Raw genomic sequence first — 18716 nt, forward strand, 5'->3', positions numbered from 1 at the left:
ACCACTTTTATGTTAGTTACTATAATTTCAGTAATATTTGTTAAACATAATATTTAACATTTTGTTATCCATAGAAAATTTAGCTTGTGTAGCCACACCAGCTAGCAACACAGTATTTTGTCATATGTGCAAGTTCAGTTGTACAAACAGAATCTCTTAAAACTGCTTTATCCTGGAGTGTTCCTATGTAATTTACCATATGGGGAAAAAAAAAAAAAAAAAAAAGGTGAATTATTTGGATTATGTGGATTATGCTTTTTTATATCAACAGGCATATTTTAGCACCTCTCAAGAACAATCCACACAATAAGAAAATGCCATAACACTATTCACAATTATGTTCTTGCACTGTATTCAAGGGTAAAGAAATGATACAGTCCACTCAGGTTGAGTAGACTTCACATAGAACTTTGATATCACAAAAAACAGCTAAAGCAGAACAGGGGCTAGAATACTGTAGTCGGTATCATAACAATTAAATAATTTTAATTCAGTGTTATAGAATCATAGAATCATAGAATATCCTGAGTTGGAAGGGACCCTTAAGGATCATCAAGTCCAACTCTTGACACCGCACAGGTCTACCCAAAAGTTCAGACCATGAGTGTTGCTCGATAAGAATTTATAGTGAACAGTGAACATTATTACACTGAATAAAAATTGTGTATGAAAGAAGAATTTTTTTTAATTTTTTTTTTTACAATATGAGATATGCAGCTCTCAGTGACCAAGAATATGGACTGTAGAATGTGCTATAGACAACTCTATAGTGATTTGAGCCAACGGATATTGCTATAAAGCTGGCTTAAATAACACATCTATGAAAGACTGACTGAATGTGGAATTAGGTCCCATAAGCAGCCAGCTTCAAAATGGATTTGAAATGGCTGAACTCTCAAAAAGAACAAGGGTACACATAAGCAGTAGGCAATGAAAGCTGTAAAAAAAAATATGAAAGAATGTGGATATCTTGAGAAGTAGGTTCCGAAGACATTGCATCAATTGTGTGCATCTTTCAAATTCTAAGATCTCTACAATGATATGAAAAATATATATATATATAAACTGGGATTCATGAAATAAAATCCACTGTACCAATATAGATATAAAACTTAAAGAGATCTCTTTAAATTAATTTTAAAATAGATTAAAAAAAAAAAAAAGACATGGGTTCATTTAGTAACAAGATTCAGCCTTTTTACCAGGTTTACAATTCATAAATTTTAATATTCATATAATCCAGCTCAGAACAAAAGCAATTTTCATCTTTATTGAATAGGATCCATAAAGAGCAGATAGAACCATTCAAAAGACAAAGCAGTGATATCAGTGAAATGACCTATAAGATCAATTTATTCTCCAATTGTCAAGCAAAATGAAGCATTCCTGGTAATAGATCTATGTGTTGTTAAACAGCAGGAAAGAACCAGAGATATTATCTGTTTTGGAGGCTGTCTGTATTGCACATGCCTAATTCTATTTTCTAGACTATAAAGATGATGAGATAATGAACACAATGAACAGTAGAATTCATTTGATACTATAAGCTTATGTTTATTGATGTAGAATTAATAAGAACATGTATTCCTTAGAGGTTCTGCAGACTAATATTCTGTATGTCCAAGGTTGTCCAGGGACTTTGGTTTCATTCAGAATTCATTTACAACACATGATGTATTTGACTATGAAGCCAGCTTAAGAACTTCCCTGTATCTTTCACCCACTGTTGCCCATTCTTTCTGCACATACAATTCACTCTCTCCTCTGTTTTGTCAGTGCAAGTTTCTGAGGGACTACACTCTAGGAAAATATCCAGGTAAGACGGCCCAGTACATGAATACTCATCTGAATATTGATGACCTAAATGTCTGGTAAAACCCTACTTCAGTATATATAATTGGGCTATTGCATAAAGTTGTCTCCAGTCATTGTGAATATGAGCAACCAGTTCTACTTCAAAGTCATCAGGTATGTTCTGGCAGAAACATTCCTTGTAATTCCTTGGTGAAACTACTGCTTCTCATTAAATACACATTTCATAATATATGTTTTCATTAAAATCTGCTCATGTATCAAGTAGTACTCTGAAGAAATGAGTTTCAGAGATGAATGATACACAGATAGTATCTATTCTTCTGCACTTTAGCACTGTTGTTAAGTGGATTTTAGGTTTCACAGGAAGTGTGTGAAATAGCAAAGGCTGGAATTTTCCTACGTTCCAAATGTGAATCTTAAATGTAAGATGAAACCATGCATAATTTCTTTTCTATATCTAATCTTTTCTAATAACGAGTTATTAGAAAAAACTCCCCCCATTATCAGAAATATATATATATGTTTTTAATATATAGCCCCTCCTTTCTCTGCTGCATGTTAAACGCATTCCCTTTCCTCTATGCTGTATAGCAAAATGGACTATTCTTACCTTTCCCCCAGCCATCTTTAGGCATTTAAAACCTTGTTGTTCTGTTCCTGAGCAAGTCATCTAAGCATCAGGCTAAGAAACTCAAATTAGTTCATGCTTACCTCAGTTTTCATAATTTCTAACTTTATAGTTCTTTTCCATTTTAAGTGCAAATAGATTTGTACTCTTTATTGAAATCAAGAGATCAAGAATGCAAATCGTATTCTCTCAGAAGAAGATGAAGTTATTCACCCCTTGGATTAAGGGAAATCCAATTCTAATACAATATCCTAAAATAATTCTGTGTTGACTAAAACTACTTCTTTGTCAGCATATGTTTTCATCCAAAAAGCAGCAAGGTCATGAACCATTTAATAATTAATCTAAATTTACTTTCAAAAATATAACCTTCATAATTTTTTTCTTTTTTTTTTTTTATTTTTTTTAAACAAACAAAGCATGCCTGATAGAATTAAGGTTAGTTCCCAAGCTTAAAATTTTTAAAAAAATAGCAAGCGGTAGCACTTTGAAATATGATTTTGACTAAATCTTATCCGCATAGCAATGTCTGTGGAATCACAGTTTGATGGTTGTCACAGTTCCACATTTGCAGAAGGATGAAATATTAGTAGAATCATCATTCTATACCCTTCATATTTAATGAATGCATTTTTAACATGTAGGTATATTAATTATATTATAATTTAATCACAAGATATTTGTCAAAATGAAACTGTTGTATGTTACATGGTACAGTACACTTATAACCACCATATTTAGAAGTAATTCTCTATTGAGCCTGGATACTCATAAGTTAATGATCACAATAGTATTTATGCAGTACACATGCTCTCCAAATCTTATTATGAGCCTAATTGTGTGTCAAAGACTTAAAAGACAGTTCATATTTCAGATTTACATGTGCAAATAAATCATGATGTTTCTGAAAAAGAAGGTCAAATGTTGCAGGTAAGGTAAACTATTATGGAGTATATTCTACATATCTACCTCTGCAAACATAAATGTCAAAGAGATTTGTGTTAGTTTTGCCCTTTTTATTAACAAAACCATTGACTTGGTTTTGGTTTTTAAATAATTTCCATACTTTCAATGCATGTTGCTTGTTTTCAATATAAGTTTTCTCTTGCTTAATGTTTACAGTTTGTGGATTATTTATTCAAACTACAAGTAATATCTGCTTATTCCCACACCTCATATCTGAATTTATACTAAACCATCACAGATTTCTATCACAGATTTCTAGGTTGGAAGAGACCTCAAGATCATCGAGTCCAACCTTCGACCTAACACTAAGTACTCCACTAAACCATATCGCAAAGCTCTACATCTAAACGTCTTTTAAAGACCTCCAGGGATGGTGACTCCACCACCTCCCTGGGCAGCCCGTTCCAATGCTTAATAACGCTTTCGGTAAAGAAGTACTTCCTAATATCCAACCTAAAACTCCCCTGTCGCAACTTTCGCCCATTCCCCCTCGTCCTGTCACCAGGCACGTAGGAGAACAGACCAACCCCCACCTCTCTACAGCCTCCTTTAAGGTAACTGTAGAGAGCGATAAGGTCGCCCCTGAGCCTCCTCTTCTCCAGGCTAAACAACCCCAGCTGCCTCAGCCGCTCCTCGTAGGACTTGTTCTCCAGACCCCTCACCAGCTTGGTCGCCCTTCTCTGGACTCTCTCGAGCACGTCCATGTCCTTCCTGTAGCGAGGGGCCCAAAACTGAACACAGTACTCAAGGTGGGGCCTCACCGAGCCGAGTACAGGGGGACAATCACTTCCCTAGACCTGCTGGCCACACTGCTTCTTATACAGGCCAGGATGCTGTTGGCCTTCTTGGCCACCTGGGCACACTGCTGGCTCATATTCAGCCGACTATCAACCAATACTCCCAGGTCCTTCTCGGCCAGGCAGCTTTCCAGCCACTCATCTCCCAGCCTGTAGCTCTGCTTGGGGTTGTTGCAGCCCAGGTGCAGGACCCGGCACTTGGCCTTGTTGAACTTCATACAGTTGACCTCAGCCCATCGCTCCAGCCTATCCAGATCCTCCTGCAGAGCCTTCCTGCCCTCGAGCAGATCGACACACGCACTTAGCTTGGTGTCATCTGCAAACTTACTGAGGGTGCACTGGACACCCTCATCCAGATCATCGATAAAGATATTAAAGAGGGCCAGCCCCAGTACCGAGCCCTGGGGGACTCCACTAGTGACCGGCCTCCAACCAGATTTGACTCCATTCACCACAACTCGGGCCCGGCTATCCAGCCAGTTTCTAACCCAGCGAAGCGTACGCCAGTCCAAGCCCCGAGCAGCCAGTTTCTTGAGGAGAATGTTGTGGGGAACTGTGTCAAAAGCCTTACTGAGGTCAAGGTAAACCACATCCACAGCCTTTCCCTCATCCACCAAGCGCGTCACTTGGTCATAGAAGGAGATCAGGTTCGTCAAGCAGGACCTGCCTTTCATAAACCCATGCTGACTGGGCCTGATCGCCTGCTTGCCCTGCAAGTGCCGCGTGATGACACTCAAGATAATCTGCTCCATGAGCTTTCCTGGCACTGAGGTCAAACTGACAGGCCTATAGTTCCCTGGGTCTGCCCTGCAGCCCTTCTTATAGATGGGCGTCACATTGGCTAGCCGCCAGTCAACTGGGACCTCCCCCGATAGCCAGGACTGCCGATAAATGATGGAAAGCCATTTTGGAAGGTAAAATTTTGCAGTGGTAATAGAAGCAGTATAGTCATTTCAGTTTTGCTTTTGTATGTTGTATTCATCTCCCCAGACAATGTAATTCACTTGCAACTGCTTGCTTTTCTAAGTTTGCCTTTTTCCATGGCTGATAATGTCACTAAAGGACTGGTAAGAACATATTTGTAGTTACTGAGCATAGCACTGAACATTGTCTGTTTCATTTAATTAATAGAATTTTTGGACTTGCTTTTGAGTAATGTCATTTTAAAACAATTTCCACCCTTCAGCTACTGTCTGTAAAAGAAGCAATTGTTGCATGTGACCTTATCAAGACTTATGTTTTATTTTGAAAGACCGTATTGAACCTTACAGATAATTGAACAAGACATAAAAAATAGTTTGTTGACAAGAATTACATGAACATGAAATAATAAATCACACACAAAAGATGTTTTAATTTCTAAGAACCAATACAATTAGAAGGCAAATTTTTGTGATAAATGATTGTACTTCCCTCCCTTTCACTGGAAAGCACTAGGCTTCATCAAAATAATAGTTAATAATAAGTATGTATTTGCCATCCTCCTTGCAATGTTTTTCTTCAGATAATCTAGCTGCCTTCTGTGACATATTGTTTAAAAATACACACTGAATATAGAAGTAAGAGGGAAAGAAGGATATTAGAGTTGCATCAGCATAAGTTCATGCATGACATTAAGTTCTCTAAGGCAGAAATCTGACCATTCCGTTAGCAACTATGAGACTGAAGGTATCATTGCGTTCTGCTGAGAGCTAACAAACTACCAGCTGAGAGAGCAGAAGCCTGTGAGTGAAGCTCACAGTTGAAGGAGTACAAATAATGTAACAGATTATCCTCTGTTCACAGTAGACATTGTAATGACCACATTCTAACTGAGAAGAGAGGATTCAGAGAAAACTGTGTAGTCACAATTCAAATAAATAGATTAAATCTACTAGTAGGCATTGAAAGCATTATTTTATCTTTAATATACTAAAGGTAAATCTTTTGAGTATTAAGTGTCATTACATGAAATGAAAATGACACTTCTCATTTAACTGACCTTTAAATCATTACACTAGCTATGAAAAAATCTAAAAACCATAGTGTTAGTTTGGAAAATATCATTTGGGCCTTTAGCTAAATAGCAATTTGACAGATGATTAATATGCCTCCAAAAGCTGTCTTCAGCATCTGTATCATGTAATTGGAAGATGAGGACACAGTCTTTCCCTCACCCTTTACATCCTTTACTCTGCTTCTAATAGGGGACCATAACTATAAGTTTAAATATTATACCAAGTAATCATTTGTTTTTTCCTGAAATTTCCAACCACAAAAATACTTAGAAGTGCTTCGTTGTAGTCTTGAGCGTGTCTATTTGTGCCCTATAGCACAGTAGGATACATTACAGTTAGCCATAGCTCATAGCTTTTTTTTTTTTCTTCCCAAATGTGATGCAAATAATAAAATATTAAAGAAAAATCTGAGAGCTCTATAATAGAGCTGAATTACAGCTGGAGGAGGAACATTTAAGATCTGAAGCCCTTTTTAGACTACACCATAAGTGACATTTAGAAGAATATTTTCAAGAGTCTTTGTGGGATATAGGAGGTTTTAGATTCAAGCTGTTGTGGCCAATGTCTCTGAAAATCTTTAAAGTGAAGTTGCATATTCTGTTCCAACCTTTGATTTTAAAAGAGAAACAAAACAAACAACAAAAAAAGCAACCTTGATATGTAAAAACCTTTGTGTATTTTTAGTGAGTGATCATAGCTGTGGTGGAAGATTGCATGTATGCCGCTGCCAGTCAGAAAATATCTTTACAGTTTAAGGTGGCAAAATGTACAGTTTAAGTTTTTATTCGTTGGAAGCTGCTTCTTATTCTAAACTAGGACTTCAGATTACTTTGCTCTCAGTAATAAAATGCTCATGCAGTCACCTAGACTCACACGTTTTGAAGTCAATATTAATTTAGTTAGCTTTCAAATAAGAGCCTGAGTTTTTATTTTCATTTGGTCTAGAAGAGTTAAAAGATCAATGTTCACCCTGAAACCTTATGCTGTTTAAGGGACTCCTAGATGATATGCACACTATTTTTCATATTTGGACAGCTAAATGAAAAATATTGTACTTGCTGTATTAGTATATGCTGAAATGATTTTTTTTCTTGTCTGTGAATTAAAACAGTAGAAGCAACGTAATATTGTCACTTACTGATACATATCATGCAGTCTGGATATGGCATCTGCATGAACTAATTAGACTGTGCAATTTCCACCAATATACTCCTCATTCATCAAAATACATTTGAATATCTTAGTCCATTAGAATGAAATTATATTTTCTTTCGATTATTCAAGAATTCCAATGACATTGACATTCTGTTAAATGAGAACTGGAGAGTATTTCATATGCTATTATTATTGTTACTAGTAAGAAGATAAAAAATACCGTATCACTTACTGACAATTTTCAGGTATTTTATCACTTAGGCAATGTTTAAGAACATTAAGTAAAGCAACTAAATACAATGGCAACTAAAATTACTAGCAAAGAAGAATCTACAGCAGTGACTGAAATTCTAACAAACACAGATGCTGCCCAAGCTGTTATTCCACTTCAGGAAATATTCGTATGAAATAGTACATGAGGACTATATTACTGGAATTGGTGAAAAACTATTTTTCCACATAATTTCTTTCAATATTTGATTTAAATATTCTGTTTTTCATGTTATATTTTGACATCATTGATATCAAATGATGTTGGCAAAGGGGCCAACATATAATTTTAAACTGAGATGGACGGATGACTCAATTTTAATAACTATAATTCAGAATTATTTTAACATTCACAAAAAATGTTTTTGTTTTTTTTTTCTTGTTTGTTTGTTTGACTTGAACTTCTTTATAGCCTTAGAAGAGGTGATTTGTTTAAGAAAGGATGTTATCTCTTTGCATCTTTAATAAACAAGGGAGGATCACAATACTAATGAAAACCCTCATGAGGGTGTATGATCCTCAATAAAGTGTGGCAGGATAGAACAATTTTGTTTATTATGTTGTGTAGGAGATTTCTTTATAACTTTAAAAAGTTAAAAGTTCACATTATTTCATTTTCCAGTTCCTCAAGGACAATTATACTTTGTTTCTCTCCTACTGCCCAATCTGACAGACTCATGCTCTGTCCCGACAACACTACTATATTTTCCTTCCCTCCAGACTTTTCTTCCAGGCTTTCCCACTTCCATGCATATCCATTGCCTTTTTCTGCTGTGAGACACTTCTATAAATTTTGTATGTCATCTCTCTAAAATAATTTTACTGTCTTCTTCCTCTCCTTGAAACATGGCATTTTTCCTTCCCCACCTAACCTCATTTTCTCCTCCCTTTCCATTCAAAAGCTCACACTTTTACTTTTCTTCACAAATGTCTCCCTTTGATCACCTCACTGTGATTTTCTACAGTGACTAAATCCCTTTGCTGCTTTACATAGCAGCTCTCATGAATTTTATTTTTTATTTTTTTAATGAAAGAATAGAGTACTTTTTTCTCTTGCTCCACAGACCTTAAGTAACTGCAATAAAAGACCTAAACTAGAAAGCTGTTGAACTGGCTGGACACTGGAGCCTGTGAAAAGAGAAAAGAAAATGTACTAGCATGTGGGAAAATAAATAAATAAATAAACTATTAAGGGTTGTTAGGCATTGGAATGGGCTGCCCAGGGAGGTGGTTGAGTCGCCATCCCTGGAGGTCTTTAAAAGACGTTTAGATGTAGCCCTTAGTGATATGGTTTAGTGGAGGACTTGTTAGTGTTAGGGCAGAGGTTGGACTAGATGATCTTGGAGGTCTCTTCCAATCTAGACGATTCTGTGATTCTGTGATTCTGTGATTCTGTAACTAATTAATTAATAATAAAGACAGTTAAGGCACTGTGGTACTCAAGAACTCAATAGGGCCAGCAGAACTTGCCCACTCTAAAGAGAAAAATTCTCCAACATACTGTCCCGCAACTGTATTTATGGCCAAATGAAATATGGCTCTCATCAATTCAATAAATATCCTCCAATTTACTTTTAAAGCAAAAGAAGAAAAAAAAAAAACATTTGAAATTACAAGAACAACAACAAAGAAGAACCAGGGACTGACAATTGTTAAATATTAAATATTTCATCAATAATTCCACCATTAATAATCCAACAGACAAATAAAACCCCAGAACTGTTTTGTCTCATACTGTAAAAGAGACAAACCCAAGAAATTATTATTTTCTCTTTCAGATGCTCTGAAACTGAGATAGCTGTGATAAGCAAGTATTCAGGATTTCAGATGTTCATTCAGAGATTTAGGCAACTAATTCTTTAGTAGTTTATTTATTTTCTATTTTTGATTGTTGAAGGAGCATTGCCTATTTTCTCTTTTCAGCAGATATATTTATGAATAAAAACATCTGATTTTAATTGCAAAGACTGGATCATAAGCAAGAGGACATTTCACCTGGTAGCTACAGTTAGGTCAATTGCAACAAGACATTAATACTTTTATTTTTACTTTTGTCGTTGTTGCTGTTATGTATATGAGCCTTTGAAACACAAATAACAAGATAAACTACAGGATGATTATATTCATCAGGAATTTAGTGTGTACACCCAATTTCTGTATTCTACAGCCTAATATTTCTTTGAAAGACCTTGATCAAAAACAGTACAGGTGCCTGCATAGGAACACATATCCTGCCTTATCAAGAACCACTCACTGAAAATTTATTTTATTGTGTGTTAAATTTACTACCATTGCATTACGGCTTATCAGTATTCAGGACCACATTTCACAGTGTGTTGAAGAATAGAAAAATCTAACCAGAGATGGAATAGTAAGTAAGCAGAAGAAAAATGCTTTTCAGTCTATTCTAGATACAGTTCTCTTTTCCCCCTTCCTGTAATTATCATCTTTCAATAATATTTTAATAATAGTTGAAAATAAATTCCTGAACAACAATTATTACTATTTTATAGCACAATACATCTGCATAGTATTTACACAGCATTAAAATCTCAAGAACCTCAAAAGCAGCTAATCAAATTTTATAATGTTATTCATAGATACAGTTCTGGTGAAATTCAGCGGGGTAGTCATGTGAAAAAGTCTTATGGGATTCAGTGCCAAATTAAGACATATAGTTGCAAATGCTGAGGCTCAATGTGCAGGTGCCTCAGCTGAGGCAGAGAGACCAACATATACTGAGTACTAACCATTAAAAGTTTTATGCTTTAATTTACACTCTCAGATTCTTGCAAGTTTTATTTTAATTTCATAAAATTGTGTGTTATTCTGACAAACCAAAAGCTTGGCAAAGGTACAGATATTGTCTTATATCTATATACACAGAAAACCTGATGTTCCAGTGCAGTTTTTACCTCTCTGCTTGGCACATTAAAAAAGATCTGTAGAGTCCTTCTCACCTGAGACAAGTAGAAAGTTCTTCTAGACAAGAAAGACCCAAAGCCATTGATTTATAAGAAAATTATCTCCCTGATTTCAGGAAAAAAAAAAAAAAAAAAAAAAAAAAGCTTGCATTTATAGTGGCTGTAAAGAAACCCTATAAAGACATGAAATGAGGAGATGTTACCGCTGCAGCCGCTCTCAAAACCTAAGAGCACTGGAAGCACTACATATTTTTAGTGTCTATATGAACTCTGATTTGTCTTCCCCCTAAGAAATGAAGGACTGCAATGAGCATCACAAAACCTATCGATGTCTTGCTTAGTCTGGAGTCATCCCACTGAGACTGAATTTACAGGGTAGGCACACTTCTTCCTCATGCTCAATCTGGAAGATCCAGGTCCAGGCAGCCTTTCAGTTTAGGGGCACCACTCCTGTCTCTGGACAAGAAAGAGCTAAAATATCAAGTTGAATTGGCCATGCAAACAGGTTTCTATGGGACATGAAGAACCATGATAGACAAAAACAAAGAAAACAACATCTGTCAGAAGGAGATGAAGTAATGGGGCAACTGCTGTGACTGTGCAGAGATTCAGTCGAGGGACAGCAAGTCCAAAGAGGATCTGGGAGGTGAGAAATGCTTAGGAGACATCCATGTTCAAATAATCATTATCAAGAAGTCATAAAATATGCTAGGGCATGAAAAGAAATTATAGAAATTGTGCATATCAGAGGCTGAATATAAAAGCTATTCACTTAAAGAAGAGATTAATTACAAGTTAGGATGTGCAGTGTGCGAACAGCTAAGGTTAGGGTAGATGAGGTAAGAGGTTAAGCAGAATTGATACAAGATAAATATGACCAATTCAGAAGGATTGTGTAATGAACTAATGGCAAGATGTACTAAGTACAACATGAAGTACTTAAATGATACAAATTGCAAGGAAGGACAAGATTATGTTATTGGCTATTGAATTTATTGCTTTGATTAAGACCATCTTTTGGCAGTTATAAGCTGCAAGAATACCTACAAACCTATAAATACTGCCTACTGATATTTTGAAGCAGTGAAAAAGCATTTACAGGCATCTCTTAGATGTTGTTTTATCATGGAAAAAAATCAACAAATTCTTTTTTTTTTTTTACTATTATTTTTAATTTCATGTATCTGGAGAAATCATTAAGTCCTCAATCTCAGTATTTTCAAATACAGTTGTGCATTTTTCTAATTCCTAAAAGGTCACCTAGACTAATTCCCTTTGCTGTTTCCAAAGCAAGTTTTTGTTAGCAGACAGAAGTAAATAGAATGAAACAAACTACAATAAACCATATTGGCCCAATGAAACTGGGCTTTAGTATCAAAAAAAAAGCAACTGAATTTGTCTTCTAGACAGTTAACAGGCTAGCCTGTAAAGGAAACCATCAACACAAGTCTCCACAAGACATTAAAAGAAAGGAACACTGCTTCGTACTTTCAAAAGGAGTATTTCAAATTCAAAAGGTCATTATGCAGTAAAGCTAAAAATGTTTAGCACCCTCTTTAGAAGAAGCTATAATATTTATTTGTATTATATGAATATTTAGCTTTGTAGAGTAACCTGTAGCAACTGTATGAAGATATTTTGATTTCTTCCTGAATATATTTACCCTTCCATAAGACTTTCCTCATTCAGATGCATGTACGTTTTTCCTTTTAACATCAGCTAATATTTGCAGACATGAATCATGCAGCATAGGAAAACATCTTTTTTTTATTTATAAAGAAGATACACTACCACCAAACATTTAAAGATTTTACCTTTCCTTCTCCTCTCCCAAGATTAGAAAAATAACAAAAATTTCCCACTACTCCCTTATTACATAAAGCTCACGGGTATCTTACACCAATGCTGTTCTCTTCAAGTGAGATAAACATTTATTGTTGTTTTCCTTTTGACTTATTGCTTAAACTTCCATACACAAGCCACATTTATTAAACACTATTTAGTGGGTATTTGCATAGAGAGGGAGGGGGCAGAATTCTCTGTAGGGTGGTGGTGCAGAGTTCTGATACAGCTTCTGTGTGAAAGGAAGTGCTATTGAAAGAGTACCATACAACTGAACAGCAGCCATTAGAAGACAAAAGTTACTCTGTCGATTGCCAGTGGTGAGTTTTATTCACTGCTCTAAGGTTAATTACACTGTCTTTGATGAAATGTCTACAAAAATTTCTAAAGGACATGTTATTATCCAAAAACTCAAAATCTATTTCTCCTGCTGAAATGTCAATAACCTTTCAGGCCCTGTATTATTTTTACAAAACCAGATATAACATTGCTTTTAAAGGAGCTATTGCTTAACAATTCAAGCAAACTATACTTTATTGTTGTGCATTTTAACAACAACAAAGTTAAAAAAAATAAGGTAGCTTTTTTTTTTCCTTTCTGCATTCTAATTCAGTTAAATTTGCTATGATTGAATTGAAAAAGAAATCAGAGAAACATTGAAAGTTTCCATAAGCCTTTTGTTTTATATTCCAAGATGTCTCTTAAAGTAGCAGTTTTCTAAGTTTGAGAAAAGTGACAGTTCTAGCAAGAGAAAAAAATATAATAAGAAACAATCTGGAAGAGACTAGCTTTTGAAAAGGAAGTAATTGCAAATGTGTTATTGAAATAACAATGGGATGTTAATTTCAAAAATTAGGTTTACCCATTTCTTTGCATTGAAATATAGGTCAGTGTAGCAAGAGAACTTCTACAATGGAAAAAATATATATATTGAAGAGAACTGCATGGATCACAGGTTTAGTAATGGGATTTGGAGCCTTTCACTTTGAGGTAATGTGTTCAAATTCAGCCCAATTTAGAAATGGCCAAAAGTTAATAGCAAGTAAAGGCCTTTTGTGACTTGTGTGTGAAATGATATAACAATATCAATTCTTTCTACTGGATGAGTGTTTATACTAAAAAACTTGTTGTATCAATATTTCACCCCAGTTTTTCACCATCTTGACTGTGGGATTCTCTACTGGCATTAAATTCAATAGATTAGTCATTACTGAATGTGAGATCATAGTTATTAAAATGAGACAATTGAGACAATTACAACAGAAATACACTAGATGAGCACAAGGCATTCAAATAAAGCCCCCAGACTGTATCCAGGCAGGTTTGCATGAAGAATGAAACTCAAAATCACTGGTCAAAACAGAATATGACCGCATATACTGACTGTGATTTCAACATTCCTTTTTTTGAAAAGTAGTTAGATTTTTAACATGGAAAGAGGAGAGTAAATTCTGAGTATCACATTTCATTAAAAATCCACTGAAAAGGAATAAGGAACAAGCTATGAAGTGATTCACTATTTGGAGTTGCCTAGCTTTACCTATTGATTATGGAAGAACCAAAGGATAAACCCACTTCTCTTTCATGCACTTAAAGCAAACACTTGGAGTTACTAAGGACAAAGTGCATCAGCCTTAAATATAATTTAGAGTCCCGATTTCAAGAATAAGCAGTTGACAGCATTGCTCTCAATAAAAAGTACATTTTTATTATTCAGATTAGGTACAGGACAGATCACTTTTTCAATGTCCTTTTAACAATTAACATTAAAACTTCTTGAGACATAGGAAATACACTAACCATAAAATTATAGAAGTTTGCTTCTTTCTTGAAAATTCTGGCTAGTTGGAAGCTTTGTGTGTGAAGTCCGTACAAACTCAGAAGGAAAACGCACCTTAAATTATCAATACAATTTTCACTCAATCTGTCAGTTCTGGATCTTTTCTCTTTAATAAGTTGTCTTAAATATCTTGCAGGCTGTGTTATTCCTCTTTGATGTTACATCAAGTGAGAAAGATTAAAGTCTGTCTTGAATTTATCACCAATGACATTTCTGTGACTTTGGTCCATCAATCCTTTGTGATGGGAAGATGTCAGAACAAAGTCATCACAAATTATGTAATGTCACTCCACCTAAACCACAATGCCAAATAAGCTGATGAAGCATACTGCTGTGGAGTCTATATCCTTCCATAGGTTACATTTATAGGTTCATGCCTCTGATTTATAATTCTCCTGAGATGATGAAACTCATAAGGATCAAACCATTTTGGACTAATTGTTACATATCTTGCATGATAGATCGATCCTTTAATATACTGAATAATCTCAAATTCTAAAGTATAATTCCCTTCTTTGCTCTTTCAGAATTCATTAAGGAAGTTGTAGAAACAGGCCCCCCAAATAAAAATACAGTTGAAATATATTTATAGGAGCTGCAGGAAGCAGCTGCTGGATATTTTCATTTCCAGAATTTTCCAGAAATCCTTCTCCTTTACTATGAAGAAAAGACTGGCAAACTCTCTTTGTGACAAATGACATTCAACTTAATTGCAAATCTGCAACCTAAAGTGAGGTGATAAATCCCAGTGGAATTTTTCTTACATTTTCAACTCATTTTCTAATGTTTAATTTTTTTTAAATTGATTTTGTCAAATTTTAGAAAATTATTTTGTAGAGCTATTTGTAATTACTCTGCTTTCATTGATGCCTACAGTCCCAGAAACTCTAGAACTGTTATTTGAATAATAGTCATAATGATCTTTTAGGATTATTATTTGAAATGCACAATAAAGAATTTCAGCCTGCACTTGAGAATTGCATAGGTCTCTCTCCATACATTAGTTGAGCCTTCATGTACTAATTTTTTTTTTGTTCTTCATTTGTTTTTGTCCATTTGCAGTGAATATACTTATTCATCTTTCCACAGTGAGAATTTTTTAACACAATTCTGACATGCAAACCAAACTTATTTGACAGAAGTACACATGCAGTTTAGAGTCTAACACTGGTGGCAGTTCTTCACAGTGATTTTAGTCAATATACCACCACCACAGCAAATAAACTAGACCAATTTGCTTGAGAGATTGTGAGTGTTAAAAAGTTACAAATGTTCCAGTTTTAGTTTAAAAATTGTTGCTTATTTTAATTATGTTAAATTATTTTGTATGTATACCCATCAAAATGCTATATAATTACTACACAATTAATATGTATTATAAACAGCTACTATCATGTCATTTTTATCTCATTCCCCAACCCCACCCCACCCACCCCTTTTAACAGGATGTCTTTTATTCTACTATAGTTATTGAAAAAAAATCCACTTAGAAGAACACCCTCCAAAGACAAAATGTAGGGACTAGATCATACCAAACCATCAGCACTCTAAAGTCTGGTAACCATTCTGCCTATTACCAACCAAAAACTGTTAAGAAGCTCCCACATGTATGTATACACATTTATGTATAAAATATGCTTGCCAATTCACATGTTCCAATGATATTGCATTTGACTACTCCCTCACACTGGATAGATGATACATTGATAGGTTGATCGAAGATTGCTCATTAACCATCCTTTACAAAGTTACTGATTGAACAATAATCTTAAAAGATCTTGCTTGCCATGAATAGCGGGAGATATGTAGACTTTTTCTTGTCACTTCTGTACACCTATCTCCATGAAAAATTATCATCTTATTTACAGTCTTAATAGTTATCTAAACTTGATTTGCATTGAGAATGATTTTAAGTTGATTGGCTAACTTTAATATGTATGCCAATCCTGAAGGTGTAATAATCCTTAAGAAAAGTCTACCAGAATATATTCATAGCAGTTGTCGCACAATATACTATGCCAGGATAAAGAGAACAGATAATATGTTAACATCATTTATGCAGTGAAAAATAGTTTTAGAACCATTACACAGGGATTGAGGAAAAGGAGGGTCTGCCAATGGCCACAGTTCATCTTAAAAACTCTCCTAGCAAAGACAAGACAGGGGGTACTATATTTCAGCTCCAAATACCCTATAGCGATTTGTGATTCTCATCATTAACATATTTACTAGTAAAATCCCAAACATAATTGAAAGCCCTTAAAAAATTCCTCCCCTCACCCCTTTTTTAAGGGAAGAAGAAAAATAAAGCAAACACAAAACAGCACATATATTGCTCAAAGCTTAATATAAAGTAAACGTACAAGTCTGTAAAAGATTGACAATAGGAACTTTTTTTTTCCCTCCTAATACTATATATATTTTTGTTTCATACCTTCTCATGGTTCTTCATGGAGGTATTCTGCCCATTAGTTTACAAAAATGACCATGCATTTGGAACACCAGTCCCAACACCAAGACAGAATGATGACAGTCAATGTCAGCAACCCTCATGTTATCACAAACATTTTATTTTAGATAAAATTGTATCTCTGGAAAAAAAAAATAAAAGAAATTACTATTCTGTTTCATCCATTATGGTGGTATCTTGGTCTTCAGCTTCTGGGGAATACTCCCCTAGAATTGAAAGAAAGTGGAAATGTCAAAACTGTCCTTTCCGCATTGTATCAATGCCAAAATTCAAGTAACGTTTTAGAGTAGAAGCTTCCTCCACTGTGGGCTGGAAGAAGGAAGCGTCTCTGAAGGTCTACAGAAAGAACATCTGCAGAGATCTGTGTGTGTGCTGGAAAAAGAAAAAAAAAATTGGTCTGCTTTTAAAATGTTGGGGAAGTTTGGCAGTGAAGAGAACAAATTATGGAATAAGTGTTCTATGTCTGTACTTTTTATGGGCATGCTGTTAAAATTTTAGTTGTCATTTAAAATAATTAACAGGGGGCAGTTTAAAATCCAAATGGTGAACAAAGCAAGCAAACAAATCTCTAAATTTGGTCCTCAAAACACCAATTGGGAAATAGCTGTAGATAGATGGCTGTTATCGTAGAGGTGAAATAATAGCTTTCCCCACACAGCACTGATTCCACCTCCAAGCTCTCTGTTCCACTCCACAACAAAACAGACCAAATTTTTCAAAGGCATATAGATTTGTCAGTGCTTGTGCCTCAATGAACTAGAGAGATCACATACTCTTTTATTGTATTACACAACATTAGAGCATGCAGTTTTCCAGTAGTAGCAGAAGTAACTTCTACAGAGATGCAGAGTGGTAGAATGACATAATGCGGCATTGGAAGAAGGCCACAGGACACAAAGCAACTTGGGATAGATCAGAGAAAACAAGATGAAGAATATAGTTAAAGGTGTTCATGTGCATGGACATAAAGAAGAAAGAGACTAAAAAAACTGGAGACTACAAAAATGAGGACAGGGAATTTCCAATGGCATTTGTTTAGCCTAGTGATGGCTTATAACAGACTCCTACAAACCGGTCATACATAGTGCCTGATTTCTCAAAAGAGTGTTTGATCCCTTTCCAATACAAATCTGGAAGAAACAACAGGAGGAGGATGGGAGAAGAGAGATTCTGACAAAGAAGATTTTATAAGCCATTATTCATTACCTTTTCTTCATGAAACAAACTACCTATCAGAGCTGCCAAGAAAAAGAAAAACCTTCCGGGGACAGGGAGAACTTCTATTTCAAAATGAGCAATCAAATTATCAGAGTGTCTCCACTAGAAAGCTTCAGTGGATGACTAACTGCTGCCTTCTGCTCATTACTTCTCTCAAAAGATGAATTGAGGTCCTTTGTATTCTCCGGTAACTGAAGTTTCCGTTTTGCCTTTTCTATTTTTAAGAAGTAGTTACAGATGAAGAGAAAATGTGCTGCAGTAATAGAGCCACATCAGGAAATATCCTCCTCAGCTGCTGTTCAGAAACATTTGAAATGCCTTCTAATAGAATGCTGCTTGTCCCATAACATTTGTAAGTGACTGTGCTTCAAATGCAAATTTCTTCATTACATTGAATTGCATTAAATTTTGTAAGTACTCTGCTGCACATATCCCCTAAAAACAATTTGCTGAGAAAATAAAATGATGTGGTATGATGATATGCATCCATTAGATAATACCTGGAAACAGCTTTATAAACATATTTCATTTTAGTTGCTACTTAATGATTTAGTTTTAGTGGGTAGCTTATGGATTCAGCCATTTCAGTGCAATGAACTAGAATCATCTTCAGAGCTGGAAACTTTATTAGTTCGATTATTATGCCAAAAATGACAAGCACATGTAGATTTATAAAACAAGAAAAAAGTTACAGTCCATTGACTGTGCCCTTTTTCAGCCTTTAAAGGCACTAACTAGATGTACATCTCAGCATTGTGAACATCAGTTCTCTTCCCAGGGAGTGCCTTATTAAT

At 35.1% G+C, this 18716-nt stretch overlaps 1 long non-coding RNA gene across 5 annotated transcripts in view; it reads right to left on the reverse strand.

The window, feature by feature from the left end:
* LOC310894796 overlaps positions 1 to 18716 on the reverse strand; it is a 161255-nt gene that overhangs the window by 65903 nt on the left and 76636 nt on the right. The gene's annotated exons all lie outside the window — the stretch shown is intronic.

This window comes from Anser anser (assembly GCF_964211835.1).
Source record: "Anser anser genome assembly, chromosome: 2".
NCBI lineage: Eukaryota > Metazoa > Chordata > Aves > Anseriformes > Anatidae > Anser > Anser anser.